The sequence below is a fragment of the Papaver somniferum genome, unplaced genomic scaffold (genome assembly GCF_003573695.1).
Source record: "Papaver somniferum cultivar HN1 unplaced genomic scaffold, ASM357369v1 unplaced-scaffold_81, whole genome shotgun sequence".
Classification (NCBI taxonomy): domain Eukaryota; kingdom Viridiplantae; phylum Streptophyta; class Magnoliopsida; order Ranunculales; family Papaveraceae; genus Papaver; species Papaver somniferum.
In genome coordinates, this window is record NW_020651082.1 from 7,813,376 (window position 1) to 7,820,260 (window position 6,885).

Sequence of the window (6,885 nt, forward strand, 5' to 3'; positions counted from 1 at the left end):
AGAAGGACCGAGAGAGAAGAAAAGAGACATGGGTCGACGTCAATTCAAAGTTTAGGTGAAAAATTTTAGGAATTGAAAAACCCTAATTTCTAATTTTAGGGTTTGAAAAAATTGGGTATTTGTATGCTATAAATAGAGAGTGTGTAGAGCAATTTCAGGGTGTTCTTGGGCTAGCCAAGATTCCCCCAAAATTGGGTTAGTTTAGGTTTAATTTCAGTTCTTAAATTTCAATTAAATTTCAATTTAGGGTTTCAATTTTAATTTCCTGTTAGTGTTAAATGTTAATTCCATGTTAATGTCTACTCTTAATTTCTTTTGATTTTCAATTTCACTGTCTTTATCAATTTCACTGTCCTATGTCAGTTTAATTTTAATTGTTTTGATTTTTTTTTGCAAATGTTATGTTAGTATCCTGTTTAGGTTAAATTTGTTCATTGTTAACGTTTGTCCCCTGTTAATGATAATTCTGTTGATGTTCCTGTTAAATGTGCATGTTCCTGTTGATGATTGTGTCCATGTAATGTTAGTTTAATGGAATGATAAGTTAAAACCTGGGTGCATTGTGTTGATTGAGTAGTGGGGAGAAACTAGTGCTCACTAGTGACAATGAGCAAGCTAGTTCTCTTCCCACTCTAGATGAATGCCTTAGCTTTTCTTTGTTACTTCTTCTCCACATCCCTGCCCTTGGCCTTGGGCCTTGGTTCATTTTGCATTGTTCTCTGCTTGTTTAGTCATTGTCTTGTAAATTTTCTCCATTGTCTTTCCTGTTAACTGCCTTTGTTCTTCATTGCCTTGTTTTGCCACTGTTACCTTGGCTTAGTGCCACCACTACTTGCACTGCCATCTCTTCTCCTTGTTGTGCTGCTACTACTTGCACTGCTTGTGCAGCTACTGTGCAGTATTGCTGCTGCTGTTGCTTGCCCTGCTGCTGCTCCACTGCTGCTGCATTGCTTTCCTTCCCCTACTGCAGCTGTTGCTTCCCTTGCTGTTGCTGCAGCTGCCTCTTCCTTTTCCCTGTTGCTGCTGTTGCTGCAGCTGCTGTTGCTTCCCCCTGCTGCTGCTGCTTTCCTTTGCATTGCTGCATTGCCTCCCTTCCACTGCTGCTGCTGCTGCAACTGAGCTTGGCTCACAGAAATCCCAAAAGCCCAAGCTCAGTTCTAAGCCCACTGTCCATTGTTTGTATAAACTGAAGCCCATTTCATTAAGGCTCAAAGCCCAGTTCATTAAGGCCCACCCACAGTTTAGGTTAAGGCTAAAAGCCCAATTCAGTCAACTATGGGCTTAATCAAAAGCCTGAACTCAATCAAAGGCCCAAAGCCTAGTGCACTTCAAGACCAACTGAGCCCAAGCTCAGTTCATTTCATTGTTAAAAACAAACCCATTAGGCCCAATTTACCCAAAAGGCTTCATAGCCCATTAGCAATTTAGAAACCCAAATAGCTAAACACAACAAAACACTCCCAATCTCTGTGGATCGACCCGTACTTGCACGAGCTACAACCGACGACCGTGCACTTGCGGTATTACTGTAGGCCCGCGTTTCTTCGCTTCATTTTTATACACTCCTCCGGGCCAACCAAGTTTTTGGCGCCGCTGCCGGGGATTGGTGTTGTGTTTTTCTTAGCTATTTTGCATTTCACTGCATAGCATTTGCATCTGCATCTGCTCCACTTCATTTGCTGTTGGACCTGCTGTTCTCAACCTGTTTTTCCTTTGCTGGGACGCCACCAAGGAAAAGAACCAAAGCCCAACTGGGTTTTTGCAACAATATCAGAGCAGCTGGGCTGTGCTTAAAAGGTAACCCATTTAAGAGAACCCGAATTGTGGGCTTCCAATTTTTAATTGTGGGCTTGTAATATTAAAGCCAATTTTTGGGCTTTTTATTTTCTGTTGGGTTTGTAATTAATTTTTATGGGCTTGTTTGTTTAATTTGTGGGCTTGTATTTAATTTTTGTGAGCTTGTTTAATTTGGACTGGTATTTTGTATTCTGGGTTTTTAAACCCAGCTGAGCTTGTAACCGATCACGCTAGGTTAACTCGTTAGTGGGCCGAGTACCCAAATTCTAGGCCGAGATTTTGGACTCAGTTTCACCAAACGTTTTCAAACCAGCTGAGCCAAAGCAAACACAAAACCATCAGTGGGCTTGCTCCCAATTTCAAAAACCAAAAATTTCTCCCATAAAAACCAAAGTTTTCCAAATGTTTCCCTAAAAAACCAAAATTTTTCTTTTTCCCATCAAAGCCAAATGTCTCCCGACAAAACCAAATTTTTCCCAAAAAGTCCAATCCCATTAAAAACCAAATTTTCTTGTAGATAATGTGTTAGTTAAATTTCCTTTTGTATATATTTTGTGCTCATCCATTGTGACTCCGAATATGTTGGAGTTTTGCCTTGGATAACGGAGTTTTAATTCTGCTTTCGCCGAAATCGGGTATTCTCTCTCCTTTTACTCTACTCAGCATGTCCCTTTCCATATGTTGCATTTTAATTCTTTCCATATTTTGAAACATTGAGGACAATGTTTAGTTTAGGTTTGGGGGTATAGAGTAGATACCATGATAATATGCCATAATTGAAAACAAAACTCCATCTTTTTGAAAAAATTGAAAAATTCCAAAAAAAATTAAAAAATGAAAAATCATAAAAATGGAGCTCATTTACCTTGAAATGTTGACTCTTGTGCAAATATGTATTTTTATTAGGAGTCTTAGTCTAGATATTTAGGCACCCTGATTCTAGCACAATTCACATAGTGATAAGAAATTTGCACGCGCACGATCTACCAATACATGTATGGCCTCGATCTTCAAGGTGTTTGATAGGAAGTTACGATTGCCAATCACTTTAGAATACTGAACGAAACTTGACTAGCTTGTTCTTTGGTTGGTTGGGATAGAAGGTGGAGGTTACATTAAGAAAGACAACCATCGAATTTAACTGGGTGCATCAAAAAGGGCTACCTCTTGCAAAGTGTCATGTAATCTTTTGTTTCCTTTTGTATATGTATCAAAAGTGTTTCCTTATTCAAAAAAAAAAATAAAAAATAAAATATATCAAGTATTTATCAATTCCATCCTCTCTTGTTCCAAAAAATAAAAGAGAGTAGTCAATGTAAATAAGAGTCATGTAAAGAGTCATTTTGTTGTTTCATTGTAATAAGCAAGGAGGGTGTATGCCATTGATGTACAACGCGAGTAATTGTGAAATACCTCCAACTCATTCACAATTCTCGTAAAGTCCGGACAGCTAGCTAGATTTCGACCTTGGTTCTTAGCCTGAGAAACTATCTCTTGGTGATTAGTAGTCATAACTTCAGATCTTTCTTTACACATGTGTAGATACACTTTACACTCTTATCACATGTCTTTTTTTTGTTATCAGTGCTAGGATTGTGCCTTCGATAGCTAGATTGACATCTCCATTTTGTTGTGAGCTTAAACTGTTTTGCACATGTCACATTTGATGGAATATGAGCTTATATTTTTTCCTTAGGTTTTGTAGGCACACCTCTGGTAAACCTTCACGAGACTTCAACTCGTCCACTAGGGACACTTAGTGGTTTAAAAGGCTTAGTGCATACGCTAAATGCATTCGAGAGACCAGCGACAGTGGTATAATTAGGATTTCCTTAGTTTTGTTTTACTTGAGGACAAGTAAAATTCAGGTTTGGGGGTATTTGATGAGTGCCTAATATTGTATGTATTTATCCCTTTTTGTTGGCATTTAACTCATCTTTTGTGCATTAATTCTACATTTTATCCCATATTCTGTATTTTCATTGTTTTCAAGAATAAATATTTTTCTTACTTAATTTTGCATTTTTAGGTAATAAATAAAGTCTGGATAACTTGCGGAGCGGAGAAGAGTTGAAGAGTGGTGAAAAGCCGGGAGGAATTACGCAAGGAAGCCGCAAAGAATGGAGCGCACGTCGAAAAAGCTAGGAATGGGCTCAAGAAGGAAGAATTGTTCTCAAAGAAGATATGGGCTTGGCATACCCAAGGCCCAAAACCCTTACCCAAACCCATTTTCTATAACCAAAACCGCCTCCATCTTCAGCCGTCGGATTGGATCCATCTCATCATCCGATGGTCGCTCCTTCATCGCGCATCAAAATCTGAAGCTCCTGCAAAACACCATAGTGCCTAAATTCCAAGCCTTCAGATTAGATTGTAGTTGAATCCAACGGTCGCTTCTTTGCCTGCGCATCAAACCCAGATACTTCCGCTTAACACTACAACACCTAACTCCATCTGGCGCCGTTAATTTCGTTGTATATCTGCATCCAACGGTCGCTGCCAGCATCTTCACTTTTGGCTGTTAGATCATTCTTCATCTACACATCCCACGGCTAAACATCGCAATACATAGAAGTTTGATGAAACTGACTCACACTCAAACATTAATTACCCTATACCCCAAAAGAGAGAACCCTAACCCAAATCGTTTTCTCCTCCTTCTTTCTTCTTCTTTCTCCCGACCCTCACCTGCTCCACCATCTCTACCACCTCACCTCTGCAGCGCCATCACTTCTTCACCATCATCACCCGACACCACACCATCCCCCTAGCCGAGTTGCTTTAACTCCTCTCACCAACTGACCTAGGTGAGGGTTGATAAAACACCTCGAATTAGGGAGCAATTGACGCAATTGGAGGCAGAGAAGGACCGAGAGAGAAGAAAAGAGACATGGGTCGACGTCAATTCAAAGTTTAGGTGAAAAATTTTAGGAATTGAAAAACCCTAATTTCTAATTTTAGGGTTTGAAAAAATTGGGTATTTGTATGCTATAAATAGAGAGTGTGTAGAGCAATTTCAGGGTGTTCTTGGGCTAGCCAAGATTCCCCCAAAATTGGGTTAGTTTAGGTTTAATTTCAGTTCTTAAATTTCAATTTAGGGTTTCAATTTTAATTTCCTGTTAGTGTTAAATGTTAATTCCATGTTAATATCTACTCTTAATTTCTTTTGATTTTCAATTTCACTGTCTTTATCAATTTCACTGTCCTATGTCAGTTTAATTTTAATTTTTTTGATTTTTTTTTGCAAATGTTATGTTAGTATCCTGTTTAGGTTAAATTTGTTCATTGTTAATGTTTGTCCCCTGTTAATGATAATTCTGTTGATGTTCCTGTTAAATGTGCATGTTCCTGTTGATGATTGTGTCCATGTAATGTTAGTTTAATGGAATGATAAGTTAAAACCTGGGTGCATTGTGTTGATTGAGTAGTGGGGAGAAACTAGTGCTCACTAGTGACAATGAGCAAGCTAGTTCTCTTCCCACTCTAGATGAATGCCTTAGCTTTGCTTTGTTACTTCTTCTCCACATCCCTGCCCTTGGCCTTAGGCCTTGGTTCATTTTGCATTGTTCTCTGCTTGTTTAGTCATTGTCTTGTAAATTTTCTCCATTGTCTTTCCTGTTAACTGCCTTTGTTCTTCATTGCCTTGTTTTGCCACTGTTACCTTGGCTTAGTGCCACCACTACTTGCACTGCCATCTCTTCTCCTTGTTGTGCTGCTACTACTTGCACTGCTTGTGCAGCTACTGTGCAGTATTGCTGCTGCTGTTGCTTGCCCTGCTGCTGCTCCACTGCTGCTGCATTGCTTTCCTTCCCCTACTGCAGCTGTTGCTTCCCTTGCTGTTGCTGCAGCTGCCTCTTCCTTTTCCCTGTTGCTGCTGTTGCTGCAGCTGCTGTTGCTTCCCCCTGCTGCTGCTGCTTTCCTTTGCATTGCTGCATTGCCTCCCTTCCACTGCTGCTGCTGCTGCAACTGAGCTTGGCTCACAGAAATCCCAAAAGCCCAAGCTCAGTTCTAAGCCCACTGTCCATTGTTTGTATAAACTGAAGCCCATTTCATTAAGGCTCAAAGCCCAGTTCATTAAGGCCCACCCACAGTTTAGGTTAAGGCTAAAAGCCCAATTCAGTCAACTATGGGCTTAATCAAAAGCCTGAACTCAATCAAAGGCCCAAAGCCTAGTGCACTTCAAGACCAACTGAGCCCAAGCTCAGTTCATTTCATTGTTAAAAACAAACCCATTAGGCCCAATTTACCCAAAAGGCTTCATAGCCCATTAGCAATTTAGAAACCCAAATAGCTAAACACAACAAAACACTCCCAATCTCTGTGGATCGACCCGTACTTGCACGAGCTACAACCGACGACCGTGCACTTGCGGTATTACTGTAGGCCCGCGTTTCTTCGCTTCATTTTTATACACTCCTCCGGGCCAACCAAGTTTTTGGCGCCGCTGCCGGGGATTGGTGTTGTGTTTTTCTTAGCTATTTTGCATTTCACTGCATAGCATTTGCATCTGCATCTGCTCCACTTCATTTGCTGTTGGACCTGCTGTTCTCAACCTGTTTTTCCTTTGCTGGGACGCCACCAAGGAAAAGAACCAAAGCCCAACTGGGTTTTTGCAACAATATCAGAGCAGCTGGGCTGTGCTTAAAAGGTAACCCATTTAAGAGAACCCGAATTGTGAGCTTCCAATTTTTTTTAATTGTGGGCATGTAATATTAAAGCCAATTTTTGGGCTTCTCTTATTTTCTGTTGGGTTTGTAATAATTTATTTGTGGGCTTGTTTGTTTAATTTGTGGGCTTGTTTAAATTCTTTCATTGGACTTGTATTTTGGACTCTGGGTTTAAACCCAGCTGAGCTTGTAACCGATTGTGGGCTTGTTTCCACTCAAGAGTGGACCTCGAAACCAAAGTTTTAAAACAAACGTCGGGCCTTAACCAACTGGGCCAAATTAAACTTTCAAAATTAAAACTTAGTGTTTCGTGGGCCGCAGCCTTCCTTCCATTCCATTAGAGGACAAACAGTGGGCTGGCTCCCATTCAAAAACCAAATTTTATTTTCTTTTTTAAAAAAAAAAAAAAAAAAAAAAAAAA